The following is a 17934-nucleotide window of genomic DNA, read 5'->3' on the forward strand; positions in this document are numbered from 1 at the left end:
GTGGCCCCTCACTGAGAAAAAGACACTGAGGCATTGGAACGTGTTCAAAGAAGGGCAACAAAGCTGGTGAGGGGTCTGGAGCACAATGGGGCCATATGAGGAGAGGCTGCAGGAGATGGGAATGTCCAGCCTGGAGAAGAGGTGGCTCAGGGGAAACCTCATTGCTCTCTATAACTTCCTGAAGGGAGGTTGCAGTGAGCTGGGGGTCGGCCTCTTCTCTCGTGTCATTACTGATAGAACTAGAGGGAATGTTTTCAAGCTGCGGCTGGAGAGGTTCAGGCTGAACATTAGGAAATATTACTTCTCAGAAAGAGTGGCCAGGCACTGGAATGGACTTCCCAGGGAGGTGGTGGAGTCACCCACCCTGGGGGTGTTCAAGGAACGTCTGCAGAAATCCCTGCTGAAATCCTGACCTCTGCCACAGGTGGCTGAGTGACACAAAAGCTGTGTCCTTGGTTCCCGGCCTTACCTTCACATGCTGTTCATCTTGCTCTGCAGCTCCTGTTCTGAATAGTCTTCTTATATTCCCATGTGATGTACCCTGAAATACATCATTTAGTGAGTCTGAACAAAACATAAGACATTAATTGGAACTGTGAAGAAATGTTTTTTGCACTTTACTTGGAGGATGTTACATGCTATACCTTCTTTTCTCAATTGTAACACATGATTTTTTATAAAAAGAAACATAGCAAGTCAGCTCTTCAGTGTGCATATTGATGAAACTTGGTGAAATACAACTTTAGAAAAAGGTAATTTGAAAATTTAAATATTCTTATCAGAATCTCTGCTATTAGTTACCGTTCCAATGTTCTGATTTGATGATGATTCTCTCAGAGCTGTTTTGTCACTCGCCACCTCAAATGCACTTCAAGTGCTTTAGGAGCATCACTGGAATTTTGAATAAACTCGATATATTTTAGGAAAGCTGCTACAGATGCACGACTGCAGTACTTTGGAAAAATATAATCTTGATTGAACGCTGAACAGTGTTATTTAATTATAATCCAGGTAATTAAATTAATTAAACCAAGGGAATCACCTCCCACTCAGTCAGCTCCCACCAGGGAACTCGCTTCCCTGCCAAGCAGATGCAACCAACACAAGCTGCTACATCACTCTAGGGCCCCACTGAGTCTTCCCAAGGGGTCTCCAAAGGCTTCCCTGTTGACTTCTGGGAACCTGGAAACACTCACATGGAAACCAGTGCCCCCTAATGTGCCCCAGAGGTTTCTCAGGGCCCTGCAATTAGCTCTACAGACATCCAGACATGCCCCAGAGCAAGTATGTGTGCTGTAGGGAGCCCAAGAGACATTCCAGAGTATGCTAGTACTCCTCAGTGCGCTCAAGGGTTCTTCACCTGTCTCTAAATATGCCATACTTGACTTTGTTTTCTTTTCTGGAGCTTAGTTCTCAGCTTTGCATTCTCATGCCATTTATCATTCAGTTTAGAGATTATTTTAACTAAAATATTTTAATCCACCATATTTTCTGAAAACTAAGAATTGATCCCGCTCAAGGAAACAGAAGAGAAAAACATCACCCACAGGCTGCAGATATTTACCTCGACTTCTCTACATGCCTTCCCCAGTGTGCTTTTCAACTCACCTTGCACAGTGACCCTGGCTTTTGTTTCAGAGTCCTCTGTCTCACAGGTGTACTCCCCGCTGTCCTTGGCGGTAGAGTCATGGATGATCAGAATGGCCCCAGTTCCCTCCTGCTGCAAGTCGTACTTCTGGCTTTTTCTGATTGCTTTGCCATCCTTGTACCACCTGATGTTCACATCTGGTTTCGACAGCTCACGGCTCAGGCTGATGTCCTGCCCTGCTGCTGCTGTCTTATCCTCCAGCTGTTTTGTTACCTCAGTAGGTTTTTCTGAAAGAAAACATGCTTTTTGAGTAACATACACTTAGGGTAGGATGCCTCTCTCAAAATACACGCATCTACATGCTGGAGATAAGTTAGAGAGGCACTTGCAACAGAGGCCATCCTACAGCCAGCAGTAATCTGTAAAGTACAGACAATAGAATTCCAGGCACCATTAATTCTCTCTTAAATCTACCCCATTGAGGATGATGAACCATGTCTGAAAACTGCCTCTTCCTTCTCTCCACTGATCACACTGGGAGCCTCAGATAATGCTCTCAGATGCACATGTTCTAGATAGGAATTTGTTGTACAGCTAGATGATGTGAAGGCCATCCCTTCAGCTTATACTTAGAGGATATTGCTCCCACAGTTCCCTCAACAGATCATTCCTGATTTACTGTTAATGGAACAAGCTGTAGTGAGATGCCCATTTCCAACACTACCCCAGTGCTTTGGGTAGTTCTCACATTTGTGTCAAATGGTTCCTCCTTTTACTTATTTTTAAGAGAAATTCTCAGTGCTTCAAGGTTCAAGTAGAAGGTTGCTATTCACTTTAACCATATTATGAGTTAGCTCTCATGACAATCTTATCAGAAGACAGTTGAAGGAATCAGACCCCAGAATCTCTCCCATCTCATTACCTTTCACAGACAGAGAGGCTTTGGAGGTTAGACCACGGGCAATAAAAACGACTTCCCCAGAGTCAGTAGGAGTCACACTTTTGATAAGGAGAGTCTCTTACCAACCCACGTTAGAAGCTTTAAATCGCCCACCACTTTCCACTCTGCTTCCATTCAGTGTCCACTTGAACTCATCAATGCTTTCATGGGACAGAATGCATTCAAAAGTGCCATCTTCTACCTCCTGGATTTCATTGTTTTTCAGCCGTTTGCTAATGCCAATATTCAGCTCTGGAAGATAAGAGATAGGTTAGTATGAGGTTTAGATGGAGAAAAGGCATTCGTGACCAATGTGAGTAGCAGTACTGGTGTTTGAACTCAGGATTTGCAGATCATGGCTGCGTTCCTCACTGATGTATTCTCTAAGACATTCTCCTCTCAGAATTACCAGAAAGCTATAAAAAAAAAGAGACGTGAATCTCTTGGCTTTGCTCTGGAAGAACTACAAGGAGAGCAGCTCAGTCCATGGAGCACAATGAAGATTCAATGAGCTACAGAGGGAAAAACCTAACAGAGAGGACAACCCTAGGATGCTGCGTGAGAAAAAGGGTTTTGCCTACGACAAGACATTAAATGTTTCTATTAGCTAATTTGTTACCATCCTACCCCTACTGGTGTTCAAACCATTTCTCCATTTTAGGGATGTTTAGAAAGGAAACATTTCCAGGACATTCTTGACGTGTTTTGTGATTTTCATGGCAAAAGGAGATACATTTACTTCAAAAGCAATGGGAATTTTCCAGACATCACTGCGCTAAATTGCAGAAATACAGTTCTATTGTAGAAACTATTAAAACTCGTGGGGGAATAGGTGTAAGACATAGTGACCACACTGAATGTGCTTTTAGCACTCCTTCACTTTCCACAGTACTTACCCTGAACGCCGACATTTGACTTGGCAACATCAGTGCCAATATCACAGGTATATAAACCTGCATCTGACTTCTCGAGGTCATGGAGAAGGAGACATAGGGTCTTCCCAGACTGTACCAGCTCATACTTGTTGCCAGAAGTGAGCACAACACCGTCCTTTTTCCACACTGGTTTGACCTTCTCTTTAGAGACTTCGCATTCCAATTTAATCACACCCCACTCCTCAACAAAAGCATCATTCAAACACTTCATGAAGACAGCAGGCTTCTCTGCAATTAAACAGGCAAAACAGAACAACGTGATACAGAAGTTGAGACATTTCCAGTTGTGTTCAGATTTTTAAAGAGGTATCAATAAATCTTTACCATTACTGACGACACCAATATAGAACCTAAAGTGGTTTCATGTCTGTTGACTGAATACGCTTTATGGAATTCTCAAGTATTCAGTAGGAGAATACAGGGAACAGGAGGGACAGCCTGCATTGCCGTGGGTGGGACTGATATCATATGAAAAAATTGGGATGTAGCTCTTCTAAAGCTGGAGAGCTGGCATTGCCCTCACGTGGAGCAGAGCTCATACAGCAGGCCACAGTATTAAGAGGATAAGCTGCTGAACACTTTTGATTTTCCTCTTTATTGACTCCTTTTATCTATCTTCTATTTCACACATCAGAGGTTTACACTGGGGAAAAAAGATCCACCAAATGCAAAAGAAAGGAGAAAGAGGAAATCCTTCAAACTCTGAGCGCGTAGAGTAAAAGAGCTTAATTACTGGGGAGAGCAGATTAGAATCACAGTATCCTTAGAATTGGAAGAGACCCTTAAAGGCCATCTAGCCCAGCTTCCCTGCAATAAACAGGGACATTCACAGCTAGATCGGGTTGCTCACAGCCTGGTCATTAGTCATTCCAGAGGCAAAACACACACTGAATGATCTCTCCCTGCAGTCATAAATCCTTGGAGACAACAGCATTGACACTGCATGGCACTGAAGCAGTAAAAAAATTTGCTCCTGTAACTCTCCTTGTGTTAAGTAAAATGATGATAAAAAGCAATTGAATGCTTTGGCAGGACACCAAAACCATCCTCCTTCGTTGATATCTGCTGCAATGGAACCTTCCACTGGAAGAAAGCCCCTGATGACTTGTCACCCCAGAGAGGTGAGCTTTAGAAGCAGGATTGCTGCACAATGGAATGAACTGTCGCTCCTTAGCATCTCTTACATCCAGGAGGGCTGTGATCAGACCCACCTCTCACCTTCAGGCGCGCGCTTTCTGACACCTTGTCTGACTTCACTGTCACTGGGCCAGCATCCTCAGGCTTAACCTGCTTCACTGTCAGTGTGCAGCAGTTGCCAACGTTCTTGATGTCATTGTAATTGTTGGTGTAAAGGAGGTTGCCATTCAGAAACCATTCCACATCCTCGTCATCATGGGACAGCTCGCAGGAGAAGACAGCAGAGCTCTCTTCTTCAATTTCCACATCCTGCAGGTGCTTCCTTACTTCTACATCGTGGGCTGTAGGGAAACAAGGTGAACTGTTACCACTGTTACTATAAAGCATACTGGGATGTGGTAGAATGGCTGGACTAGATAATCTTTGTGTAATCTTCTCAGTGAAGTTTATACATTTGCAAAGTTAGCAGGAGAGAACGGCAGAAATCAACCTCAAGAAGAGAAATCTGAGGTGAAATAGGACATGGAAGAGGCCACCCTCCCTGCTCATACCTTCAGCTGTCAGCGTGGCCTCAGTCTCTGCAATTCCTGCCTTGCACTTGTACACACCAGCATCATTGGGCTTCAGCTTCAGAATCTTGAGCTCTGCTGAATGCTTATCCCTCTTGATCTTGTACTTCTCAGAGGGCTCGATGGGTGTGTGGCCTTTGAACCATTTCACAACCTTTGGAGAAGGCCTGAAGTCACAGGACAGGATGACAGAATGACATTCCAAAGCTGTCTTGTCCTCCAACTTCCTGGTGATTTGTATATGGTAATCTGAAAAGCAGGGGTGGAAGAGAAGAAAGGATGAGGACAATTGGAAGAAGAGGAAAGTCTCTTGCATCTATTCCATTCCAATTAATTTCATGTTCACAATGGTTCTTTGAACAACTCTAAAGATAAAACAAATGATTGTCTATAGGGAAGGCCATTGATTACATTTCTATAAAGTAATACTGTATAGTATCTACCAAAGGCAAGCTCCAGCTCTTGCTCTGTGCTTATTAAATTGCTCCCAGTTGAGGCTTTTATTCAAATAAGAGTGACTTGAAAATATAATAAGTACTTTAGGATGTGAATGGAGACTCTTACACTGGGGACAACAGGAGATAAAAAGCCTGCTAATTTCTTTCAGATAAAATCAATGACAAACTGCATCAAATTTAGGTGCTACCAAACTTAAACTTGTCTACTTCAGAAATACAATTAATTTCACCTGATTTGACTTCTTTGCTATAGCCAAGGACAAAACCTCAGCTCTGTAGATCTGAATAGTAAGCACATCACAACTATTCATACAGATCTTTTACTGAGACGCAGCTGTCTCATTTAGTGTCCAATGACTTTGAACTGGAAATGGAGCAGAACCTCCAGACACACACACAATATTTCAAAGACCCCAGTGAAGGAAGACTGTACATTAATTAATTCTCCATCTTCATGATGTAAACCAAGCCAGGATATGTTACCTCTGACGAGCAGATTGGCTGTGGATTTTGATTTGCCAATTGAGAACTGAATGGTGCCTGTCATATCAGTGGTGGTTTTCAGTATGGTCAGCCGGTGGATGGTGCCTTCTTGCTGCATAATCAAGTTTCTGCCAGCCTGTAAGACTTCCCCACGTAGATACTACTTGGGAGGTTTCACAGAAGGAATGGATATCTCGCATTCAAATTTGGCTTCGTCAGGCTCAGTCACATCCTCATCACACAGCTCCTTTACTAGATTAATGGATTGCTCTTTAAGAAGGATGGAACAAGAGAAAGCAGAGATTTAGAAGGAATGTAAAATACCCTTACATTATCACCCTACTTACTCACGTCAGCATTACTGCACATGAACACTACACCTATCACCTCAAAATGCCTTAAAACATCATTAAAAAATACTAGAAAGAAAGGAATGTTGTTAAGAAGTCAGACAATATGACTGACAACCTGAAGAGAGCCCAGATCTTCTGATTCTTCCTGTGCTACTTCACAGCTCAGGGAGGCACTTGCTGTCAGGGCAGCACTCAGCTCTTTCTGCACCTTCTCCTGGTTTATAAACACAGGTTTTGGCTCTGAGGGAAGAAAAGAAAAAGTATTGACTGAGGGACTGAAATGAGACCATCTTGCAGGTTTGTATGTACAGCTTGGAACAGGTTTAGGTTACCACTTGTGCCCAAACTAATAGCCTTCACTAGAGAATATCAGCTCTTCTGTTGAAACTAAGTGTCAAATCTAGGCAAGAAAGAACCTAGGAACTGAAGGAACCAAGAGGGTCCTTGAACACCAGTCCCATGGTTGCAAGTCACTATGCAAACATATTGAACCCAAAAGAACATCTGTCCTGCAGGCAACCAAAACCTGAGTTCCTTTTACTTCAGACCCACTGTGAAACATCAAAACACATAAACGTGTGATAGTCAAACCACTGGCTGCCTTTTCATGACCCAGAACAGTACTCCTGGCTTCCTGAACAGACTCCTCATGGCATCTACCATTGCCACAACTGTGACTGTCAAAGACACAAAGGAAATATGCTCACCAATGCAGTCCTTTGTTCTTTGTGTGTGATTTGCAGATATCTATTTTACTTTGAGCTCTGGGAATAGTCAGCTCTACCAGGTCTCTTACAGTGAGTAGCAGACTCACCTATCCAGATGCAGCCTCCAACATAAAGGCATAGGAAAAAGGCAGTGTACTACTAGGAGAAGTTCCTGCTTCTCCTGCCACAAAAGGCTGCACGTAGAACATGCACTCCAGCCTCACTGCACATACTTATCTTAGTCAAATGTTTCGGTGAACAAGAATTACAGTTTGGGATCTCAGGCACAGGAGAGATTTGAATAATATCTTGAATATTGCTTCCATTGTACATATATCAGTAATTATTATTCTACAGACAGACTGAAACAGGTCTTTGTGCCATACTAAAACCAAATACTTTCTACAAACCCAGGCAATCAAGTCTAGGGAAAAAACCTCAGCACAGACTACTGCAACTGGATCACTGTATAATAGAAACTAGATTTTACTTTACTGTTCTCTGCTGTATTTCAGACAACACCTGTCTCACCTGTGACATGAATCTTGAAGGTGAGTTTCTGGCCAGCAGCCTCGCAGCTGTACTCCCCTGCATCTTTCTTCTCCACCTGGCTCAGCACCAGCCGACGCTGTTTGCCCTCTGACTCCACCTTGAACTTCTTGCTCCAGGTGATCAGTTTACCCTCCTTGTACCACTTCACCTCCATCTTCTCCTGGGCCACCTCGCAGCTCAGCGTGGCATTTTCTGTTGGTGCAGCCTTCATCTCCTTTTGTATCTTGTCCTTCTCTGTAAACATGTCTTCTTTCTCTGCAGGGACATCACAAGAGTCACACAGTTTTGCTGTAGTCTGCTGCAGAGCTTACTCCAGTTGCCCGTTTTCATTATACTTGCACTTCACAGGGAGCATCGTGATGCCTCACTAAGACAGGAAAATACTATCCCCTCTATTTTGCCTTGGGAAATGATAGACATATCATTTCATGTCATATCATATCATATCACATCATATCATATCATATCATATCATATCATATCATATCATATCATATCATATCATATCATATCATATCATATCATATCATATCATATCATATCATATCATATCATATCATATCATATCATATCACAAAGCTAAACATTTTGCAGTCTGATAGCAGATTTGGACATGAGATTTAGAACACCTGCATGCACTGCTGAACCTCCTCCCTTCTCTTTTTTTCTTCTCGTGTCTCTCTACATTTCCAGTAAATCAGAAGGGAACAGCCCTCTAGAACAGGTTGCCCAAGGAGACTGTGGATGCTCCATCCCTGCAGGCATTCAAGGCCAGGCTGGATGTGGTTCTGGGCAGCCTGGGCTGCTGGTTGGCAACCCTGCACATACAAAGAAGGGGGTTGGAACTGGATGAGCACTGTGGGCCTTTGCAACCCAGGCCATTTATGAGTCTGATTATTGGCATTTTCCACCTAATTGTGTCACTCAAATTTTGTAACCAGATCTCTTCAAACACCTCCCCTTTTCTCACTCCTTGCATGCCTGGTGTGCTCTTGCACTGTAACCCTGCAGACACCAGCTGACTACAAGAGATGCACAAGTTACCCTCCTTGCCTATGGTTTGTTGCAGTAATTCATTCCTGGATGGAAAAGCACATGTAGAAAAGTGTTGCTATGAGACTAGATGACAGAGAAAGTCCTAGAGCCAAAATGTTTTGCACCAGAGAGGCTGTAAGTTGATCCTCTAAATGCAAGACACACCAAATGAAGAAAAGAGAAAGTGGTTTACATCCTGACTCAGGCTTATTCAGCACAGCATGAAGATACAGTTAGAACTGATTGTAATGTCTCTGCTCATTACATTTGGGTGATCGAGTTTCACCTCTGGAGATACTCACATACAAACATCTGCTTGATTCTCCTGTGTAAAGGAAAGAGTAATTTCTATGCAGACAGTTCTTATTTCTTTTAATCAATTCTGTATTCTGCACATGTTCTTCTGAAGCTAAAATGAAGGCAGCTAAGTAACGTGTTTGCAATACATGAACAAACCTATTCAACACCTTGTCTCTAAGCTAACAAGCAGCGTTTGATGAGCACATCAGTATTTCATGCCCTTCATTCCATCCACACAGAACCTGCCTGAGGAGCAAGCTGATGGCTGTCAGCTACAGGCAGACCTAGCTTAGTATTGCATTTCTTAGAGCAACAACTGTTGCTTTCATTCACTGAATACACCAAGGCCAATTGCTATGCCAGGCACATTTATGGCATCAGTGAACAAATAATTCGTTAAAAATTGTAATAGACAGGAGACATCTATTCTTTTAAAACTAGGTGACCAAAGAAGAACAGTCCCTCTAGAGTCAAGCTGTGAACAACTAATAGCACCAACCAATATCACATAGATATATTACTTCCCTGCCCTAAGACCATCTTGTGACCATTTGGTGCTCCTAATTAAGCCCTCTTGATGGCATTTTGTCTGAGCCATGTGACATTTTGTGATAGGAGTTACTGCTAGTGTTCCCTTAACCCTACACCAAAGTAGGAGGTATCCATTTGATGTATTAGGCGGCACGAACTCACTGGATGTAACGCGATAGGCCTCCCCGTGCTCGGTAATGTATATGTATGAGGCTGAAATTGGAGCCCTATATAAGGGTCTCACACGGTTCATTAAACGCCATTTTACAGCTCACCATATTGGTGTGATCAGCGTGTAACTTGGTCATGGGGCCGTCAGATGCACATTCTCAATGATGGACGTAGTTCTTTAGGTTACCTTACACAAGGCAACAATTGGTGCCCCGTGTGAGGATGTCCTGAGAGTGAGTGTGCGACGGCTAACCGCGAGACGGACGCGAATCCTGCGGTTAGATCCCGTGGAAGCGCCGGAGGGGCGATATATTGGCTGCAGCTACTGATTATCCTGCGGTAAGACCGTGGAAGACCGTGGGACTTTGGGCCCGGGTATATATACAAAGGGTGCGAGGACGTACGGTGTCGAGCACCAGAAAAAACATGGATTCCGTCACAAAGGTACTATTACGGGTTTGTAAAACCCACTGCGGTAGGAATGCTCCTTCTATGAAGGAGATTGTTGCCGTTATTACTTTTTTGCAGGAAGCGGAGCTTTCACCCTCCCCTTGTAATTTGCTCGATTCGGAGCGGTGGGAATCTTTCACCGCTGCCCTGCTCCTAAGAGCAACAAACGATTATAAGGCGGAGGAGTTAAAAACCTGGGTTTTGGTCCTGGGTGCGCTTAAAGCGGCTAAGGAGGATAAAAAGATCCAGGCAGTCGCGAATGGGGTTTTTGGGGTGGGTTCCGGGACGTCTGGGGTCCCGGAGGGTGCGGAGGAACCGCTCCCTTGCGGCGACTCCGTACCCAAGATGGCGCCGACCACGCCGGCCGTTTTCACAATGGCCATGGCGGCGCCCGAAACAACTCCGGAAGGGATGGCGGAAGTTGCCTCATCTGGGGAGGCGCCGCCATATTATCCCCGCCTATACCCCTGTTTGCAGAGCTTTCGTTCACCTGAGGGGGGTGGGTCCTGTCCGAGGGAGGGAGAGTCATGGGGGGAGGCGCGCCGTGGAGGCGTTATGCCACCCCTAGACCCGCCCCCGGAGGAGGGACCTCATCCCGCGAAAGGGGAGGAACGAAAGGTACTGCCTGCCCCTACCCCTTTGGTTTCGCCTCCCGAGGAGGGGGAGGAGAAAGGGGAGGAACAAAAGGTACTGTCTGCCTTCACCCCGTCGGTTTCGTCTCCCGCGAAGGGGGAGGAGAAAGGGGAGGAACGGAAGGAATTGCCTGTCCCCACCCAGTCGGTCGTGGTTCCCCGGAGGAGGGGGGAGAAGTGGGAGGAGCGAGAGATATCGCGTAAGCCCACTGATTGGACTGACATTTGCGATACAATGCGAGAGGTGGGGCTCAAGGAGCGGGACTGGGCGGTGTTCCCAATTGTAGTCAAACAGGAGGGACCGGTTTGGGTACCTTTGGAAGCAAAAGCAGTTGCTCGGTTTATAGAGGCGATTGACAAAAAGGGATTGAGATCCCCGACGACAATGAGTGCCTTTGAGGCTCTCGTAGCCCCAGGTCCCCTACTCCCATATGATATTGAAAGCCTTATGAGAGTAGCCCTCGAACCAGTACAGTTTACTGTGTGGAAGGAGGAGTGGATAATACAACTCAAAGCTGTTTTAGCACAGGCTGCGCGCGATCCACAGCATCCAGCAAATGGGAAGGAGGGAGATCCAAAAACTGATTTAATGAGGCTTTCAGGTTCATCTGCGGATTTGGCTGGATCTGCAGAGAGGCAGCTTAGGGACCTCCGCCCAGGAGAGCTGCTTGCCACCACGGGGGCGGCTACCTCTGCTTTTATACGCTTTATAAGAAAAGCAGAGCCTGTAGCCCCGTGGTCAGAGATTATGCAGGGTCCCTCAGAGTCATTCTCTGAGTTTGCCAATCGATTGATACGGGCAGTAGAGGAATCGGAACTGCCTAAGGAAGCGCTGACTTCTGTTATAAAGGATTCTTTTCAGGCATGGTTGATGGGAACCCGCCAGCCGCAACCGCGAAGTGACTCTTCAGAAAAAGGAAAAAGAACAGATAAAGAACTGCTGCTAGTACCAACGAGAAGGACATCTGTTGTATCACTTGCTGTGTGTCTTTGTGTAATTGCATTCATTACCGGGGGAGAGGGTACTCACTTAACATCACAACCAGAAAATATTTGGGTTACATGGTCTAATCGAACTGGGCAGAAAGATTTCTGCCTTAGCCTGCAGTCAGCCACATCACCGTTTAGAACATGCCTTATAGGTGTACCCAGGTGGGACCCAAAGGAGTTCAACGGATATGTGCATAAGAACAACTGCAAGAGAGATGCAGTGGACAAAGTTTTCTTTATGAAAGCATTTGAGTCTAAATTCACTGACTGGGCCAGAATGTCTGCATGTTTTATTAGATCCTTGAACACCTCCTTGCCCTGGGATCCACCAGAGTTGCAGCTTCTTGGATCCCAATCGGTTGGTAACGTAACATGGAATAAGAACTCTCAAAAGTGGGAACGCCCGGTTAGATGTTTGTATTTTTCGGGTTTTAGGACACCGGGTCAACTGTCCAATCGCAGGGTATGGGAAGGCCTACTCGGGAATGGGGCACCATTCTCGGGAACAACTGGGTCGGAACCCTTTACTTTACTTAACCCCATTCAATTTGACATATATAGCTTGTCAGGGGCATATTGTGGTTTCTCAGCTGAAAGGGTGGAGGGATTCTCCCATCCCTGCTCCGGGGATGGCTCCAAGAATGGATTTGCAGACCAATGCATAAAGCAGGGTGGGAGGTGGCTCTCTTACAATCAGAAGTATGTGGTACGTCATCCTAACGGGTCCACCTATAATCTCTCATGCTACTGGGGCCCTGACGATCTGGCATGTTCTGGTTGTTGTTCTCGAAAAGAACCTTTAGCTGGGGAAGGAATAAACTGCAATGGTACAGCCAAGGCCCTTCCTAAGGACATATTTTTGATATGTGGGGATAGAGCTTGGCAAGGGATACCAAAGAATCCAGTTGGGGGGCCGTGTTATTTGGGAAAGCTGACCTTGTTGGCTCCCAATCACACTGCAATGATAAGTGTTATGAAAAAGATCGATCGAGCTCGACGCCAGAAAAGGTCAATAAAAACATTGGACCAGGATTGTAGTGATGAGGTTCAGCTGTGGGGTCCCACAGCTAGAATCTTTGCATCCGTCTTAGCTCCGGGAGTAGCTTCAGCCCAGGCCCTAAGAGAAATTGAGAGATTGGCATGCTGGTCCGTGAAGCAAGCTAATGTCACCACAGCAGTCCTGTCGGAACTCCTGATGGACGTTAACAACATCAGACACGCTGTTCTTCAAAATAGAGCTGCAATTGACTTTCTGCTGCTTGCTCAAGGGCACGGGTGCAAGGACTTTGAAGGGATGTGTTGTTTCAATCTGAGCGACCACAGCGATTCGATACATAGGAAGTTGGAATGGATGCAAGAACACACGAAGAAGATCGCAATAGATGATGCATTCGGAAGCTGGTTGGAGGGACTGTTTGGTAATCTGGGCCCATGGCTTAAGCAGTTTCTCAAAGTATTAATCATAGGTATTTTATTCTTTTTAGCTTTAATGATTTGCTTACCTTGTTTGTTTCAGTGTGTCCAGGGTTGTTTACAGCGTATGATAGAAAGAATGTTTAACGAAAAAATGGAGTACCAATGGGTATATGATAAACTTTGAGAAGAAGAAGGAACTGTATAAACCCAAGATGCCTTGGATATAATCATTAGAAAACTACTGATGTTATTAGATATTGCACTACCTACCTCTGTAGCTTGTCTACCTCACTTTTTAGATAACTTATTAAGTTTAAATTATAGAGACTAACATTTTTATATTATGATTAAGGATTAGCGTTCGGGATGTAACGGGGCATACTTTATCGAGCATGGAGAGGGGGAAATGATGTATTAGGCGGCACGAACTCACGGGATGTAACGCGATAGGCCTCCCCGTGCTCGGTAATGTATATGTATGAGGCTGAAATTGGAGCCCTATATAAGGGTCTCACACGGTTCATTAAACGCCATTTTACAGCTCACCATATTGGTGTGATCAGCGTGTAACTTGGTCATGGGGCCGTCAGATGCACATTCTCAATGATGGACGTAGTTCTTTAGGTTACCTTACACAAGGCAACATCCATTCTCAGGGAATCATGCAGGCTTCCTCTGTATTTGATGCTCAGAGACAGCCCCAGAACTTTTTAAATCTTAGCTTAGCTCTCATCCAATAATGTTCATCAAACAGTGCAACTTGTCCTTTGGAGATGCCTTTGTTCTGCATCAACCAGTTCCAACGGAGTCTTCTTGGCTTGTTTTAGATCAGTTTTTCAACAGATAAAGCCAGGGTCTTTGAATTACAAAGTGAAATTGCAGAATGCATGATTCTCAACCAAACAGAACGGGAGGTGGGATGCAGGGTGAATACCTGAGCCAATACCACCTGCAAGCAATCCTTCAGTATCTTAGGAATCTCTAGCCACCCCAAATCCAGTGTTGTGCTTGATCTATCATCTCTGCTGAGTTTTTAGCTAGCTGATGGTGAGCATCATGGTGGTGATGGGTGAGCAGTCGGACTAGAGGGTTTTAATCAACCTTAAGGATCCTGTGATCAGAGGAACGTGAATGTGCTGTTAAAGGTCACAAGCGCTGTACTGCAGCATGAGCATACACAGCGAAAGGCTTTCAGTAGAGCTTCAGTTCATAAATGAGGACTGGGTTATGGAAAATTGGCTCAAGATATAAAACAGAAAACAGATCTTAACGCCAGGTTCTGTGAATGCAACCAGCTGAATTTCACAGATATTGAATTTCAATGACAATTTCTTGTGTTATTTTACCCTCCAGCTCCACCCTGAACAGGAACATGTCAGTGACAAGCATTACTCCTCCAGGCTTGACCTGACAGTGTTTTACTTGCACTATGAGCTAATGGCTGTGCTTACAGCACCTCAGGGAGACACCTCAGAGATCACAACGTCCTTTGGGTACAGCAGGAGACACTGAACTCTCCAAATGTGGAGTTTAATTTGTCCAAAGAGGAGACAGGATTCCCATGCTAAGAACTTAGGACCATTTCAGTCATAGGTTTAAAGATGATGTAAGTGCTGAGGCAATTCATGAACTAGAAGAATGAAGCCCAGATGTCAGGGCTCAAGTCGTGACTCCAGCCCCAGCTGGAGCTAAGGCTGTCTTGAATTCATCACAACACAGTTACATTATTTGCTCATACTGTGGATTTGCATAGGGACAACAGTAAGGTCAGAATTGCTTCAATAGAGCTATGCAAACTTTGTCCTAAATACTGGAAACCCACAGTGTTGGACAAATAAAATGAATTAAGTCTGAAGTGCTTTACATGGATTGTGATCCTATGTTTGCCTCACAAACTTACCTGAGACTTTCAAATCAAAAATCAGAGTGTCATCTCCAATTTTGCAGATGTATGTTCCCTCGTCTTCTTTCGTTACAGCTGAAGACACAAGCTTATGCAGTTTCCCTTTACCTTCCATTGTGAATTTCTTACTGGTCGTGATTTCTTTGCCATTTTTGTACCACTTCACCATGACATTGGCTTCAGAGGTCTCAGAAACAAATTCAGCTTGTTTTCCAGCAACGGCCCTGATAACTCCTCCAGTTGTCTCTTTGTTTATGAAGTCTGCCAGTGCTGAAACAAAATATGGACACACAAAATATGTATAATGGTAAAGAACTGCAGGGACATTGGTGACCATGAGGCATTCATTTATCATAAGACCAAACGTACACCTTTAATCCTAGTTCTAATTGCTAGATTCTAATTCAGAAGCCGGCAAATTGGCAGCTTTTATAAACCATGTACCAGATTACCTTATCTCCAGAAGTTGAAGGACATACACTGTACAGGGGACAGAGCCAAAGGAAGAAGCGCAAGGCTTCAAGAAAATGTCTAGAATAGGAAAACTGAGGAAAGAATTGGAACAAGCAAACTAGAAGGAAATCAATGGAGGGTGTTCTATTACTGCATTGTAACCCCCTGGCAAACAAATCGAGCCTAAAAGATGGAGATATCACTTAGGACTGAAAAGAAAAACAGAATTCCTTTATGGAAATTAATTGGAGCGCAAAAGTTAGATGATGAAACTTGCCCCTATTAACATACAGTGGAATAATTGACTTCAAAGATTCAAAATCTCACCACTGTCTTAGCCAAAGGTTTAAGCCTAAGGCCACGGTCCTATTTTACTCCAGGTAATGGAGTTTGTTTTCCAACTTCTTGTTAACATATCATTTCAAAACAGCGCACACAGCTGAGTTGGGTCTGTTGAGACAGCACAGTCAGAGCTGCTAAAATCAAAGTCTGGATTATGCATGCATTTGTTCTGCAGTTCCAAGAACACGCATGTATAATACAAATTCAACAACGTTCTACAGAACGCCTGTATTTAGGAGCTCGAGAGCCAGCTGATGGACACTGGGATGACTGAGATCCTGTCAATACATTTAACTCCATCCTATCATACAGTCAAATTTCATTCATTTTTTCAGCAACTGTATCTTACCATTGTAGTCCCCTCACCACTGCTGGATGTGAGCCCAGCCACACAAAAGCAGGTGCTGGTTTTCACTGCAGATACTGCAGTAAGGAGGAACAGCCTCCGGACTGGACCAGCTGAGCGTGGCCCTACCAGGATTTGCTCCAAAGGTCTTATTACCAGTAGTGCTTCCTGATGAAATACACCCTAAAGACATGGAGATTTTGGAAAGGGTCCAGAGGAGGGCCACGAAGATGATCAGGGGGCTGGAGCACCTCCCCTATGAGGACAGGCTGAGGGAGTTGGGTTTGTTCAGCCTGGAGAAGAGAAGGTTGCGGGGTGACCTCATTGCAGCCTTTCAGTACCTGAAGGGAACTTACTCCCAGGAGGGGAGTAAACTCTTCGAAAGGGCTGATAATTGCAGGACTAGGGGAAATGGTTTTAAGTTAAAAGAGGGAAAATTTAGGTTGGATGTTAGGGGGAAGTTCTTCACTAGGAGAGTGGTTAGGCCCTGGAACAGGCTGCCCAGGGAGGCTGTGGATGCCCCGTCCTTGGAGGTGTTCAAGGCCAGGTTGGACGGGGCCCTGGGCAACCTGATCTAGTAAATGTGTATGTTTGGTGGCCCTGCTAGGCAGGGGGGTTGAAACTACATGATCCTTGAGGTCCCTTCCAACCCGGGTCATTCTGTGATTCTGTGATTCTGTGTGATTCATTTATTGCAATCAAGGCCCAGCGTGTGGATCTCAGAGATCAGACCTACACCCTGCATCAAAACAGAGACCTGCGTGGGAAAGTTAAGTTTCTCTCTACATCTGTGCAAGAAAAAGCCCACCATGGAATGACAGCTAAGTAAACATCCCTGTGACTCTTCACAGGTCTCTTCTACATTTGGGATCACTGCTACAAAAAGAGCTGTTTACATCATCTCTCGTGGCCACCCTGAGAGAAGAGCAGGAAGGCTGGGATGCTCTTTTTCCTATCTTTCCCTTCCTTTCCTCTATATCTTAGGGATGAATCACAGCACAGAACACAGAAATCAAATGGCTCTACAAAGCAGATTGGCCAGTTCAAGTCAAAACAGCCACTGAAAACACCCCAGATGCTGTCTGACAACAGCTGGACTGTCGGGAGTCAGGTGAATGCAGTCTGCTGGCCCTGGGCAGGAAGAGGACAGCCCAGACTGTCACATACCTTTCAGTGAAAGCTGATAGAGCATTTTATCCCCCTCACAGATGCACTGATAACTTCCAGCATCATCCATTGAGTCGTTGTGAATTTTCAGGGTGTGTTTCTTCCCGACAATGTGCAGTTCATATTTTTCACTGGCCTTGAGCTCCTTCCCATCCTTCATCCACTCCACAGTAGCACCTGTGTCTGAAAGCTCAGCCTGCAGTTTGGCTTCCTCACGCAGCCGAGCGGAGATCTTTTCTACATCTTTGCTCTTCTTGGTAAATCTCACTGCAGCACCTGTCAGGAGCAAAGGCCTCGTTATTTCAATTTATATCAGGCTAACGTGGTCAATATTTGCTGCAAGATCTCTGAAAAAGTATCACCTTCTGTTCCTGCACTCATCATTGTGTCAGTGCTGAGCAATTCCAGATATTTCATTTAGTCTTCTTGCCGGATTTACTAAGTAAAAATCAACCAAACATCTCCTTCTACTGATT

Source organism: Coturnix japonica, chromosome 35 (assembly GCF_054131305.1).
Source record: "Coturnix japonica strain WE chromosome 35, WE-NBRP24, whole genome shotgun sequence".
Lineage (NCBI taxonomy): Eukaryota > Metazoa > Chordata > Aves > Galliformes > Phasianidae > Coturnix > Coturnix japonica.